This window comes from Neovison vison, chromosome 6 (assembly GCF_020171115.1).
Source record: "Neovison vison isolate M4711 chromosome 6, ASM_NN_V1, whole genome shotgun sequence".
Taxonomy (NCBI): domain Eukaryota; kingdom Metazoa; phylum Chordata; class Mammalia; order Carnivora; family Mustelidae; genus Neogale; species Neogale vison.
This window is the reverse complement of record NC_058096.1, coordinates 28195133-28210069: the sequence shown is the minus strand read 5'-3', so window position 1 is coordinate 28210069 and position 14937 is coordinate 28195133. Positions and strand designations below refer to the sequence as shown.

The 14937-nt window shown below is 42.6% G+C and overlaps 1 protein-coding gene across 3 annotated transcripts in view; it reads right to left on the bottom strand.

Moving 5' to 3' along the window:
• Positions 1–14505, bottom strand: part of NRIP1 (nuclear receptor interacting protein 1) — a 100094-nt gene extending 85589 nt beyond the window's left edge. For 2 of the 3 annotated variants that reach the window (XM_044251104.1, XM_044251107.1), the window contains exon 1: positions 13206–13360. The gene's annotated coding sequence lies outside the window, so the exon portion shown is untranslated. Of the gene's footprint in view, positions 1–13205; positions 13361–14239 lie in introns of those variants that run through there. The other variant, XM_044251106.1, reaches the window with a different exon arrangement.
• Between the last annotated feature and the right edge of the window lie 432 nt (positions 14506–14937).

The following is a 14937-nucleotide window of genomic DNA, read 5'->3' as shown; positions in this document are numbered from 1 at the left end:
TAGACCAAAAAAAACCTTGTTTTTTGTTTACAGTGAAAAAAAATTCAGTGTAAAATCAAATCAGATATAGTCCAAACTAACATGCTGTCATCACTGGGGTACTTGTAGCATATAGTAATGTGTGTTACTATTGCTCGCCCATTCTCTTCGTCCCGCTAGAAAACTTTCTTACTACTCTCCCTGTAACACATGAAAACAATGTAAAGATCAGTAACAGAGAACAGATTTTGGATTTCATCTGGGATTCTTGTGAAAAAATGCATATTAATTTTCAATTCTCAGAAGATTAATCATCAGATTTTAATTTTGTCCTTATTGTTGACTGTCCAAAGCCCACTTTACCTATTTCCAGTATTAGTTAATGCTGTCATTCCATCGGAACCTTACAGGTGAAGGTAATATGCCTTTAATTGGAACATACCATAATTTTTAACAGAAAGACGAGTGTTGTACTAAAATGATGACTAAATCCAATGACAATTTATTATGTGTTAAGGTGTAAGAAAACACGGCATCAGAGTTTAAAACTCCAAGTAGATGTGTTCATGCTATTAGAATGACACCTTCAAAGGAAAGTGTCACTTGGCATGATCAGAAGGCATATGAGAATGTATAAAATGTAACATACATGGATGGATGAGTAGTCAGAACTAAAACAAACACTGGTAGCAGAGAAAATTACCAGCGAAATAATGATTCAGAATCTTATTCACCCTTTTTACTGCAAAGGAAAATGCTGTTAATTCAAACGACACATCATGTCTTAGTTACAAGAGTCAGTTTATGAACATAGAGATTAAGTTTGGGTCTTTGTTGAGGAATCCTACTTTGGAAGATTTATACCAATGTATAGAATTCATGCATTCTCTTAACATATCGACTGACATTAAGGAACAATGAAAGGCAAACATACTTCAGTTAATCAGGATAAAACAATGTTGAAAGCACAAAGTAGAATATATCACATAATTAGTAAATGTGATAACTTTTCTACCCTCTTACTTTGGACAATCGTCCAGTGGCCTGCATATCTTTTTTACTATGATTTATAAGCATGTGACATAAAAAAATATATATACGAGCCATGAGAGAAGACGTCCCTTCCAAGCATGCTTGAAGTTTAGTAAAAACACTTTGTCTTCACAAAGCAAGAAACTGGATTAAAGTTATTTTAAGAGCATTTGTGAAATCTCAGTGTTGTAAATATATATATCCCTGATAATCTATACATTTCCTTTTGCATTTGAAAATGACTAGTTTAGAAATTCCTGAGCTCCATTTTAAAATAAATTTCTTCTCTACCTTAGCATTATTAATCTAGTTGAACATAGCAGTGTTCTAACAGAAGATTCACCTCCAGAGAAGAGCAGTTACTAGTTAAAACAACAGCAAAGGGGCTTCATATACTACGTAAGTCCTCCAACTTAGTAGGTTTGAATCATCAAATGATTCTTGATGGCCTCTAACTTTTAGATTAATTAGCACCAAAATTAATTCTAGACATGAGATTTCAAAATGCCTCCATCTTCCCAACCAGTCAAATCCAATGCGATTAAATATGTCAAGCTGGTGGTTTTTACCATTACCATAACCTAAGGAGACTATCTATAAGGCTCTATAAAAAATTTTGTTTCCTTAAAAAATAATTAAATGTTCCCCCAAAGGTTTCGCTAAATGTGTTTTCTAATATATTGTCATTTGTGTATTTTTTAAGAAACCTAGCATTATAAAGGAATTTTAAGTGCCAAGTAATTATAATGTCACCAATAGTTTCACATTTTTCTTCATAATTAATATGCCTAGAAAGATGATGATAAATTTTAAGGAAGAAATATTATCCCTTTCAGAAGTCCTAAGTTAAATAGTCTAAAGAAAAAAAAAAAACCTGTAGAACAGTAGCTACTACGAATTAGCTACAGATAATAATTAGCTGCCGTTATATATAAATACATAAAGACTCCATTCCTGACCCCCCCCCCAAAGCCAGATTTTACCAGTAACTGGGATTGGTACGGTCCATTTCAACAAATGTTTATAAGAGCCTTCTCTGTGCCAGGCACCTACAGTACCAAAAGTACAACTGATGAAAAGCCCCTATTCACAGAGCTTAGGGTCTACTGAGAAACACAAACACTAAACAAGTGGGACTATTACAATCAGGAAGGAGTACAGAGAACTGTGAGAGACAAATCTGATCTTACTGGAGGCCTGGGGACTGTAGTGAGCATCTACACACTCTTGCCCACTGTCCCAGGAGTGAGAATATTCCTTCGCAATCTGTTTCACCAGGATTAAAATGTGGTCAGTCTGGGCTACCCTTAGGTTTTTTCTCTTGCTCTCATTCTAGAAGGGTGGATCTAGACACACTTGGCTCAGGGCATCACCACCTTCGTCCACACAGTGCCCTCTCATCTTGTTACCTTTTCATAGGAGAGCACTGAAACAGGGGCCATAACCTTACCTTATATTCCCAATTGAACTGAGACACCCAACTATCTGCACTGATGATTTTAGAACATGACTCTTCAGTAATAACCAGAGCTGACCTGTGAGTATTTTGATCCCACTAGTCAACTAAAGGCACCTGGCTCTGTTAACCTACAAAGAGAAGTTTCCCTACTGGTTTTTAAGTAGAACTCAAAATGTATATAACATGTAGGAACAAAGCTGCTGCATGAATAGATGCATAGCTCCCCTGTAAAACTTGTTTTAAATTCTCAGCCCAGAAAGTAACATTCCAACTACTAGAATACATGAATCATAAGACTGTTCTGAAGACCAGATTTCAGTCCCAGGAGAAGAAAATAGGCTACAAAGACGTAGGGGGTGGGGGGGGGCGGGTGTAGCTGGCTCTGCCTCACTGTGCTTCTCAAGACCGTCTTTCTGATTATCATGAGGTCAGCTTGGACTTTACTGCTAGATCCATCACCAAAGATTAATAACTACTTCTTAACACCTGGTACATAGCCCTCTTGCTGAGACTGCCTTAATAAAACAAAGTGTGAAATAAATTAAGACTTGATTTCTTATCCTGGGTTTACTCAACTGCTATCCGTATGAGTTTTGTTTTGTTTTTTAAAGGGGCTCAGGATTCCTTATTTTATTTATTTATTTATTTATTTATTTATTTATTAGATTTTCATTTATTTATTTGACAGAGAGAGATTACAAGTAGGCAGAGAGGCAGGTAGAGAGAGAGAGGGTGGGGAAGCAGGCTCACTGCTGAGCAGAGAGTCTGATGTGGGGCTCGATCCGATCCCAGGACCCTGAGATCAAGACCTGGGCTGAAGGTAGAGGCTTAATCCACTGAGCCACCCAGGCACCCCTGCTGTCTGGATGAGTTTTAAAATTTACTAAAATTCTCAGGGGTTCAATTTCCTCCTCTGTAAAATACAAGCAACTGTTTTGGATATTTTATTTTATTTTTTTCCAGTTTTTATTTAAATTCCAGTTAGTCAACATACAGTGTAATCTTATTTTCAGGTGTACAATATAGTGATTCCACATTTCCATATATCGTAGCATTAACAACAATGTTGGAAGATAAGCAAGTAATTTTACCCCATTGCATCACAGGTATACCCTGGCAATAAAGAAAAAAGAAAAAACAAAACAAAACAAAACAAGGACAAGTTAGAAATTGAGAAAACAAAAGGGAAAACAGGAAGAAGAGGAAACAAAGAGAGAGAGAGAGAAAGGAAGATCAAAGTGTAAGGGCTAAACAGTAGCATTTACTACTATTTGATTTATAGTTTATACCAACCACCTATCCTATGTGCTTTTCCATTATGATGCCTCTATAAAACCAACTTGTTTGAAAATGGGAAGGACAAAATACCTCTAGGACAAATATACTTAAACCTGGAGCATCCTTAGGTTTTATCGAATTCCCTTCCCATCTGAAAATCTAAGGATTCTATGAAATTACTTCAACTCGTAAAAGCTGAAAACCAAACAAAACAAAACAGGAAGAGGAAAATATGACGTTGATTCGGGTCAGTCAATAATTACTAGGATAGGTAAGAGCAATGTTTTATTAACAAAGTAAACAATGCAATTCTTTGAGTTTTGCGTCAACACCACCAAACATCTGGATATTGGGAAAGAACCAGATGGTGAATACAAAATTTCTGTCTTCAATCCCTGGCCTCATGGAGATTCAGTCTATTTCAATCAAATTTTTTTTAAAGGCATGGGTTAGGGAAATATGTAAATATGCATCTGAACCCTAGAAAGTTTGCCCCCCTCCAATAGTTCGCTTATGTAGTTTCTTTCTTACCTGGCCAAATACAATACATCCTCTTAATAAAACATCATAGTAAAACATTCTTTCACAGGTTTTATAGAAACCCATTTGTTTATCCAACATTTACTTGGCAATTCAAAATCCAAAGCACACTAGAAAATATTATGTATATGAGCGTTATTACTCATCCTTGTGTCTCCAATGTTGTTTGAATTTGACTGTAACTTTTAATGTAGAGGGAACCAGTCGGGCTTTTTCTTTTTTTTTTTTCTTTTTTTAAAAATTTTATTTATTCATTTGACAGACAGAGATCACAAGTAGGCAGAGAAGCAGACAGAGAGAGAGGAAGGGAAGCAGGCTCCCTGCCAAGAAGAGAGGCTGATGTGGGGCTTCATCCCAGGACCCTGGGATCATGACCTGAGCCGAAGGCAGTGGTTTTTTTTTTTTTTTTAAAGATTTTATTCATTTATTTGACAGAGAGAAATCACAAGTGGATGGAGAGGCAGGCAGAGAGAGAGAGGGGGAAGCAGGCTCCCTGCTGAGCAGAGAGCCTGATGCGGGACTCGATCCCAGGACCCTGAGATCATGACCTGAGCCGAAGGCAGCGGCTTAACCCACTGAGCCACCCAGGTGCCCCGAAGGCAGAGGTTTTAACCCACTGAGCCACCAAGGCACCCCCTCAGCTTGACTCTTTTGGGTTCAAAATTCCATAAATTTTAAATGAGGTAAGTAAAAAGAGGTAAAGAGGTTTAGGACTACATTTCTCATGACCTCAACAATAAAAAAACATGTCTAATGTACACTTAAAAATATAATATATGCCACAAACTTCCCTAAAATCAAAAATCTCTTTCCTGACAATAGTCTACTCCCAAATGAAGCCAAATACTCATCTATTTCTGCTTCCTTCTGGTAAATTCACAAACATATTATTAATTTCCTCTTTGTATCAAAGAGCCTAGTTTATTAGTATAACGTAGTCTTTAAAATAAATTATTGTGGATGAAGATAGGGCAATGAAACAAAATTCATGTCAAGAACCGTTATAGTCAAGAATTTTAACTTTTCAACCAGGAAGAGCTCCGGGTCTGAATTTGTGGCAACTGCTCCTTGAAGTAGACAAACATAATTAGTCTTGGGAATATCGGGATTAAGACCATGACAAGGTGTTCTAATGAATTATATCGAGAAACATAGTTGCTTTCTCTGCTTCAAAGAACATTATAGTAACTCTGTGGTATACTTTCCAAGGGTTAGCATTTGAGGAGGGAAAAGAGCTTGCATGGTTGCCCTTGGTGCTTACAGTTTTCAGGTAAGCACAGGGAATGGGGCATTAGTTCTCCAGAGAATTAACAATAACTCCTGCAGAATTATCAACCGGAAATAACTTCCTCCTAGGACTGGTTTTTGAGAATCCAGGCTGGGTGGACTGGATGTGCTCCTTGAGTTCTCCGGCTATCAAGTTTGGGAGCAGGATCGTTGATGGCATTCTAGAAATCAAATAGAGACTGGTTTTCTCTTATAAAGATGGCATATTCTCATGATAAAGCAAATCATTATCAATGAAATTAGGTGTGTGACCTCAAGAATTTTTCAGATTAGGTTTATCTCTGTAAGTAGAGAAAATGATACCTTTATACCACATGGAACTGTAAAGGGGCCAGCTCACTGCCTGGCCAAAGCAGGTGCCCCCCCAATCCTCTTCCTTTTCCTGATCTTTCTCCTAATAAAAAAGGACAATGCAAAAAAAGGTAGCTTTTCTCTATTTCAAGTTTTTCCCCTTGTCTACTCCTGTTAAAACCATAGGCTTGAAATCTTTACTGTTTACTGACAACAGCATACATCGATATATAGAACCAGAATTCCAGAACTTAGAAGTCAAATGAATCTCCCTTGCTCTATAATCTAATGATGTTACCCAGAGAAACAAAAGGACTTTCCCATTATCTGTATCATACATTGTTTTAGTAGCAGATCCTAAGTTTGAAAAAGAATATTTGGGATAACATAACAAATACTTAAAAATTAATTTTTCAAAAATCAAACTTGAGCCTACATGATCCATTGTGCAAATACTCCTTTTACAGGAAAAAAAGTGAAACTGTGATTAATTCCTTTGAGGATGTTTCTTATTATATCCTATCTGGGAGGGTTTCACAGGTTTTCTAGTACTTTTTCTTGGTGTTCGTCCCCTTCTTCTATCTACCCTCCTTCCCTTAATCTGTTTTTTTTTTTTTCTAGTGTATACATCCACCACTCTGTTGTAGATTACTATAAATTCATAAATTCAAGAATCAAAAAAAATCTAAGAAAATATGCTTTTCAAAAACCAGTTACAATCCCTTAAAGACTTCCTGTCTCTCAAATTCTGAAGAGATCCCTTAAAAGATAAAACCCTTTTTTTAAAAAAGATTTTATTTATTGATTTGACAGAGAGCACAAGTAGGCAGAGGCAGGCGGGGGTCGGGGGCTAGGGGAGGATGCAGGCTCCCCGCTGAGCAGAGAGCCCGATGTGGGGCTCCATCCCAGGACCCTGAGATCATGACCCGAGCCGAAGGCAGAGGCTTTAACCCACTGAGCCACCCAGGCCCCCGAGAAATTTTTTATCTCAAACTTCTAATTCTCAAATTTTGATTATGTTCTGTCACATGCAAGTACTCTTATCTACATTATGTTATTAAATCAACACAATTATAATACTATTTTCACTTTAAGACTGCATATAAACATGATTTCCTAACTACTGCAATGCTAAATTATCATCCGACTTTTTAAAATACGGTAACATATTTAAGATGTTCACACGTTATACACAGTACGGGCAAATTCAACAATTAAAAGCCCACAACTACAAAGAGAAGCTAGTGTAACCACTATGTGACTTAAGCATTCCTCTTATCTATCTAAAACTAATCACCTGACTTTTCACCCAGTAACCTCACATTGCTGGTACAGGTAAAATAAAGCATCCCAATAACAAGAGACGCTCCTAATTCCTTAGTTCCTGATCTGTCCTCAATTCATCACCAAATTACAGATTTGAAAATCAGCCCTGTCACTTAACATGTGACTGAAAAAAGACTCTCTTAATTAGAAGTCCAAGGGCAAGAGACTCCGTCCATTCCACCAAAGCCCTGAATCAACACCAGCATCAGGTCAGTAAGAGTTGTCCTGGTCTTAGTGGTATCTTAAGCTGATGACTCAAGTTCCCAGCAGACTTCTAGTTTAATATTTCTTGAAGCACTAGGCTTAGTCACAGAGTGACCTGGAATTTAAGGCAAATAAGGGTCTCTTCCTTTCATCCTTAAAGACATTTTTGCTAAATGACACAAAGTTAAAGAGGCAAGATAGGTTTTAATTTAGAGTTTTTATTCCCTGAGGTACACCAAGTCAAAAAATTTCCTGGGGAGAGTGTAACATGCTAGCTCTGAATTTCAAACACAACTATTAACCCTGTCAGAGAAGAAATTCTATTTCCAAATTTCTTAACAAAATGCTCCCCCCTCCACCAGTCTCATTTATTAAAAGAGGAAGGTAAAACAGAAGGAAGGGTGGGTAAGAGGACAGGTGGATGGAGAAAGCTGGGGAGGGGAAGAGGGAGAGAGAGAAGAAGGGCAGAAGGATGGATGGATGGACGGATGGATGTCACAAGCATCCTCCTAAAGTTTCAACATATTTGAAACTTTGGTTTCAACATATTGCTGAAGTTCAACATATTCTGGAATTATCCTTGAATTTATTTCAACCAAAAAACAAATCAGATGAATTATCCAAATCAGGTAGTTATCCATATCTTCAGGAAGAATCTATCTTAAAATCTGGTAAAGACAATAAGAAAAAAATCTTAATACTACTTAGTAAATATAGTATAGTGGTCCTTTTTTTTCATAACTACATTTTTGAGTTGCCAATCTCCTAATGAATTCTTTAAATCTCTCTCTCATTCTATTGCTCCTAGAGTTCTAGGCGAAATGTTATCCCTAGCATAGTCTCAGGTATTAATTTTAACAAAATGCAAATACGGTGGTAAAATGTATCACGTTTCCCTCTTTTCTGATCTTCTCAATGTTCTATGAACTTAAAAAAAAAAATTACGTTGTTTCGGATGTACTGACACCCTAAAATACCACAAGGTTTGTAATGCTTTATCTGTAATATTTGCCATATAGTGCAGGAATCCATTTGAATTTCAAGGTTCTTGGTGCAGAGAATGTACTATTATAATGGCAACAGTTAGTATAATGTTATCTCAGTAGCTGTATTTATTATGAAAAATTAAAACTGCCCTTCATGACTGTAGTAAAGTGAAAGGAAAGGTCTGTTCTAAATGACCTCTAATTTTTAGAATCCTAAATATTCAATATCCATCAAATTGAATGTTAAATTTCAAGGAACAAAAAAACAACAGATGGGCATTTATAACATAATGTGTGAAGAAACCCTGATAAGACTTCAGATGTCTCTTATTTGCAGTTTTCCCTTGCCCCTGATAATGTGCCTAAAGGAAACATTCTTTCTGTAGTAATTGACATCGAGTAATCTTCTTCAGCAATACTATAAAGGAAGTCCCTAGTTCACTTCCCAAATGCAGCACTCTCTTCCATGTTCAGGAATACCCTTAGAAAACACAAGTTCTTAAAACACAAGTTCTTAAAAAAGAATAAAGAGAAGGTGATCTAATATGAATTCATTTTCTTCCAAACAAACTGTAAGTCCTGGTTCTATCCTGGTACCCAGTTTTCATCTTCCAACTTAGGTAGATTTAAGAGACACTCAAAAGCAAAGTGTGCACAGGCACAGATGGGGAATTTGTCATTTTCCCCCTCCAAACAACCACTATTTATATAATATTGCTGCCCTCATAAAAGGGAATCCATTACCATCAGCAATTCATGTCCCTGCTTCAGCATCAGATGCAAACAGGATACGGAAACAAGATCTCTCTCCTCCATTTACTTTTTGTTCAGTCCAACCTCTGGACATAATCCTCAGTCCCATTCCACTGGTCTGCTCCATCATCTGACTCTCCTGATTCTACCTTTTCAAGTCTTAGTGACCATCCTATTACATTTCGGTGATTATTCTGGTGTCTAAATACTACAGAATGAGTTTGTTCATTACCCTCCAGACAGCAACTTAAGGAAATGAATCTTGAACAATTCAGTTCAGGGATTCAAGTGTATTATCCTGAGGTCCCTCCCCCTGCCCTATTCTGTTGAGAATGTTTGACTTTTCAATAGTAATCAATGTGCTTTTTGGTGATCAATACACTTTTCATAAAAATATTTCCTCAGTTGGAAGATGTGGGTACAGGGGCTTTGTTAAAAGAGCAAATGCTTCTTTCCCTTGTCTTCACCCACAGAACAGTAAATCAGTATTAAAACAAAATAAAATGCACCCAGATGGTGTATGAGCCTCCTGAAGGGGCATATGGAAAAAGCACATGAGTACAGAAACTGCCCCTCACCATAGCTGAGAAGGGAAGCTACAAATGAGGGCATTTTCATGAAAGAACACATCCCAAAATGTAGAAGCTGTTTACTTTAGAAAAGGGGGCAGGAGAGGCGAGAGCAAGAGAGAGAGAGGTGTAGCACTGACAGATAAACAAGAATTCTTCTTTATTAACCTACACTCTAAAAACTAATGGTATCTGGCAATCTCAAGTCTGAAAAACAAAACTGATCCTATCACAGTTTAAGCTGAACAACACTTTCTTGATGAAAATTGGATGTTTTGAACTTATTTTGGCAGAATTATCTTTTAACCTGATACATAAAACTACTTTTCCAAAATAACACTTAAAATACGAACTTTCAAATGTCTTACAATCTGCAAGTCTTAAAATTAAAGTCTCATCCCTTTAGCATCACATATCCTAAGCCACTTTGATTTAACATCACCTGGCTGTATCATTGCCGCCTATTATTGGTTTGCAAGGAAATCTGTACAATTAATAATAACCTTCTTCCCTCTCATCTTTCTAGAGAGCCAAGGATGACATATCTTCTTATCTCCCTACTTGTTCCATTAGATTGACATATTTTGCCTCATCTGTCACCTTCCATAAAACTCTGCTTTCAGATATGAGTTAATTCATTTTTAGTTGTCCTCAATGTTCTAAAATAGTGATGTTTGACAGAATTAATACAGTGCTCTAGTTCTCTCTGTTCAACGGGTACTTAATTAAAGATCTTGGAGGCCATCTTTCTCTCAGGTTACACCATTTAAAGAAGGAACGTTACTTCCTCCAGACAATGTGATAAGCCACATGGCACTAAAGCTGCCATCCCCAGGTCTCCCATTTAACAGATTGCTTTACCAAGTAGAAACTACCAGCAAGACAGATTACCACTTTACTTCACACTGATTTACTTTTAACAGCTCTGAACCCTCAGTCTACTTTGCCTACACTCTCTCTTACCTTGTGAATCTCCAGAATTTCTGGCGTTTTTAACACTCCTTTATATTTTTATCATTGCCTCTGTTTGAAATAGACCTCAGAAAGTCCTAATGACATTTAATCTGTAACATTTCTTGACTTTCTGGTTAATAATGCAGAAAAGTCGCGAAGCCATCAGAGAGCAAACTTGGAGCACAAACTGAAAATTCCCTGTTTTAAATTCTTTTGAATTAGTACCTTTTGGAGAATAGCCACTCAACTGGATATGTCATAATTTTCACTTCTAAAGGCACCATGGATAATTTAAATTGGCACTTGTTATTTATTACACAAATAATTGTTCTCTCGGATGGCCTTTTGAAAGCTAGCACTTCTTCATCATTTTTTGGCCCTACTGGAACCACAAGAGACATGTCAATTTAAGCAAACTTCAGGAGCAATAAACTAACAAACAGACTCTAGGTGGTGGTATAGGTTATTTTTTATCATGATGTTTTGCTCTTAAAACTGCAAGAGTCAGAGGACCCTTTAGCCTCTTCTACAGGCACTTCTTTCTTACAGACCCACAATCTTTTAGGATGTTTCAATTAGTAAACTCCAAGTTCTACAGAGTTTTGGAGGCAAATGCAATATATGGATCTAAGTCAAGTTTTCCCGCAGACATTAAACAAGGTTTTCAATTGCTTCAAAAGCACTGCAGAGATCTCACTTGAGTAAAACTAACAATGAGCAGACCTTTTTTTTTTTTTTTTTTTTTTTTAATACGCATTTACTCATAGGGCACTTTCAGGGGTAGGTGTGGAAGGAGGTGTTTCCCCACCAGAGTGAATGAAGTGGACTAGAGAAACAATCCCACAGCTGTTTCATTGACTGATTGTTCTTTGTCTCTAGGAACTAATTCCAGACAGAGAAAAGTTGCTACTGGTGATGAAGCCTTATGATCGGAACCAGCTAAACCCACTCAACATCACTGAACCCCCGAGCAGAACCAAAGCAACTTATTTCTAAGTTGAAAAACATTTCAACATACTCCAGGCAGCAGCCTAGTTAGGTGCCAGGCAATGGAAGCACTAGATGTGGTTAAAAAGTCCACTCATTGCAGGGCCTCTTCCACGAAGGTGGCAAACCGGTGATTAAACACTGAATAATCCATCGGGAAGATGCACCCACTTGCTAAACCTATGATTCACTAATAAGTAGGTTCAAGGCGATTCACAGCTTTAAAGAATGAGTTACCAAAGCCCTCTGCTTCACAAATCCCACTCCCCTCCCCCAAATGTAAAGAGCATTCATGGTATATATCCCAACACCTATTTTCACTTTGGACACCTATACACAGTCTTTCTCCCTCTAAAGACAGTTTTTCAGCCCCGGACCATCTCACAATTTAATCATTTACATGACCGGAGACAAACTCCAACTTAGTTCCACCGACTGAGTGAGAAGTCCTTGCAGGTAGGAACGTCTTAATTTTTGTCTAAAATAAGATGTCCTATTAAGAAACTGAACGCAAAAGTACTTATCATTCTGTTCTTTGACTATCTTCAGAAACCCATTAAATCACTCATGAGATAGAAGGTAGAACCGCCTGCAATGCTTCAGAGATCAACATGTGTCAGAGTCCGGGCTTGCTCGCCTCTGAGACACAGTTGATTCCTTTGTTCCTCCAGACTGAACACCAACTCTTGGTTAAAATTTGGAAACTACTTTGGAAAGGATGGGAGGGTCTGTAGACTACTTCCAGGGAAACCGTTCATAAAACAATATTCGCTAGTAGTAAGGAGGGCAGAGATGTAAGAGGAGAGAAAAGAAGCCTCCCAGGACCTCCACGGGGCTCACCCCAAACGTGAGCCCCGCTCCGGGCTCGGGGGTTGAAAGTGATGGTTGAGGCCTCGGGTCCAAAGAGCCTCGCTCTCGGGGAACGTGGGGGAGTGCGGGGGGAGGACAAGGACCGATCGGCCAGGCTTGGGGGTCGGGTGGGGGGGCCCGGAGAGCTGTCCCCTGTCCTGTTCACTTTTCTCGACCCGGAATCCGGCGAGCGCGGAGCCGGGAGGCACCGGGCGAGAGGCGGGTAGCAGCGCCCGGCGCCGCCCAGGTCGCCCCGGGCAGCAGGACCGAGAGCTGCGCGGCCAGAAGCGCCCGGACTCCGGGCCGAGGGGGCAGCCGAGCGGGGGCGCGACCCGGGCCGGGCCACCCGTGCCCGGCCCGCCTCAGGGGACACGCGGCGGCGGCCCCTCGGCCCAGGACTGCCACAGACCGGCCGGTGAGCCCGGGGCCAACTCCACAACTTGCCGGCCCGGCTGCCCGGGCCCCCCGAGTGCCCGGGAAGGTTCGGACCCGGCAGGAGGGGCGCAACGTCCCCGGAAACGCTTCCTGCCCGCCGCCGAGCCCACCCAGTCGTCCGCGTTCGCTCCCGCCGGCGGCCGCGCCATCCCCGCGGCCCCGACGCCCCCGCGGCCCTGCCCGCCGCCGCCGCCGCCGCCGCGGGCCGCGCTCCCGGGCCGTTTCCGGCGGCGCCCGCGGCCGCTCCCGGAGCCCCCGGCCGCGGCCGCCACTCACCCGAGGCCGCCGCGGCTCCGAGCCTCGGGCTCCGTCAGTCTCCCTCCGCGAAGGCGCCCCGCCGCCCCGTCCTCCCCGGCGCCCCGGCGAGCTCTTCCCTCAGGTCGGCGGCGCTGCCAAGCGCAGGGGCGGCCGCGGGGCCACCGGCGGGCGTGCGCGGGCGGGCGGGAGGGCTCGGGGCCGGGTCGTCCCTCCGCCTCGGCCGCCGCCTCCTCCTCCTCCTCCTCCTCCTCCACCGCCGCCGCCGCCGCCGCCGCCGCCTCCCGAGTTCGGGGCTCTGCTGCAATGTCTGCGAGGCTGACTTTGAGCGCCTCGCTCGCCGCCCGCCCGCAGCCGCGCTCCTCCCTCCGCCGCCGAGTCCGCCGCGGCCCAGTCCCTCCCCTCGCCGCTCCACGCCATTCAGCTCTTCAGCCAAGTTTCTTAACCCTTTTTTCCCCCTCCCTCCCATTGTCACCGGGGCTGGAGGAAGCCGCTCGGGTCCCCGCGGATCCCGGGCGCTGAGGAGCACCCCCCCCACGCCCCCCGGTTTTGCTGTTTTCCTCCTTGCCCGCCCTCCGGATGGCCGGGCGGGGGCTGCAGGGCCCCCGAGGCGGCGGGAGGACCGCGGCGGCCGGGAGAGGTGGGTGCTCCACGCGCCCGAGCCGGCCCCCTCGGCTCCCGGCTCTGTCCAGCCGCCCCTGACCGCCGGAGGCGCCTGGACAGCTCCTCCCGGGCCCCGGGGGCTCGTTCTCGTCACCCAGGCCGAGGGCTCGCGTTTGGGACACAGCCTGGGGGGCCGGGACGCCCAGGTCCCGCCGGGGTGCTGGCGCCTCGGCGTCCCCCTCCCAACCGGACCCCCGCCCCCAAGACGCGCGTTCCCTCGGCTCCTTGTCACCCACCCCCAGCTTCCACCACCTTGCAATGTATGTGTCCTGCTTTGATCTTGGGGGGGCACGGGCACTAACTCCAGGTCACTTTGACCCCACGCCTTAGCGCGTAGCTGGCGCCCGGGAATAAATGTGGAGTGACTCGGAGAGGAACAGTGGGGAGGAGACCTGAGGAGTGCCCCGTTCAGCTCCTTGGACGGACGTAGGACCCAGAAGCAGGGTTTGTCTTCAGCTGCTTTGTCACTGCGAAGTCTCCGGCGGAGTCAGTCGGCAAATCGACATCAGGCCGGGAAGAATGTGACCCTACCAGACGAGGCAAAAAAGAGCAGGGCTGCCACTTCTTCGGCAGCTCTCCTCGGTTCTGTCTCCGAATAAGAAATAACAATTACATCACGAGGCCGAGGCGGCAGCGCTGTGGAGCCTCTCGGTTTCCTGCAGCTTAATCTCGCTGCACCCGCCTCTAAACTGGGGGGCATATGGATTGGTGGCGAGAGAAAGTGGAGAGGGAAGAGAGTCCTACGAAACCATAATCCACACCCCCCGGACCCCCCCCCCCGACCTTGCATTTGCTGTTTTAAAAATCCTATCCTCAATGCTCCCCCAAACATCTAACTAGAACTATTAACACCCCTTCAACACCTCCCCAGATGTCAGGTTTCTTTTTGACTCTAGCATCTAGCATTTAGTAACTCGCCATGAAAAAAAAAATTACCAGGGGAAATGAGTGCTGTTGCTGAAATTGTTTTTGCTTGATATAAAAACGCTGAAGTACGGCTTAGCCTCACCCTTAACTCAGAAATGGCATGCCCGTGTTAAAACACTTATTACACAAACAAATGCGTGGGTGAGGCACTCCATTCTTACAT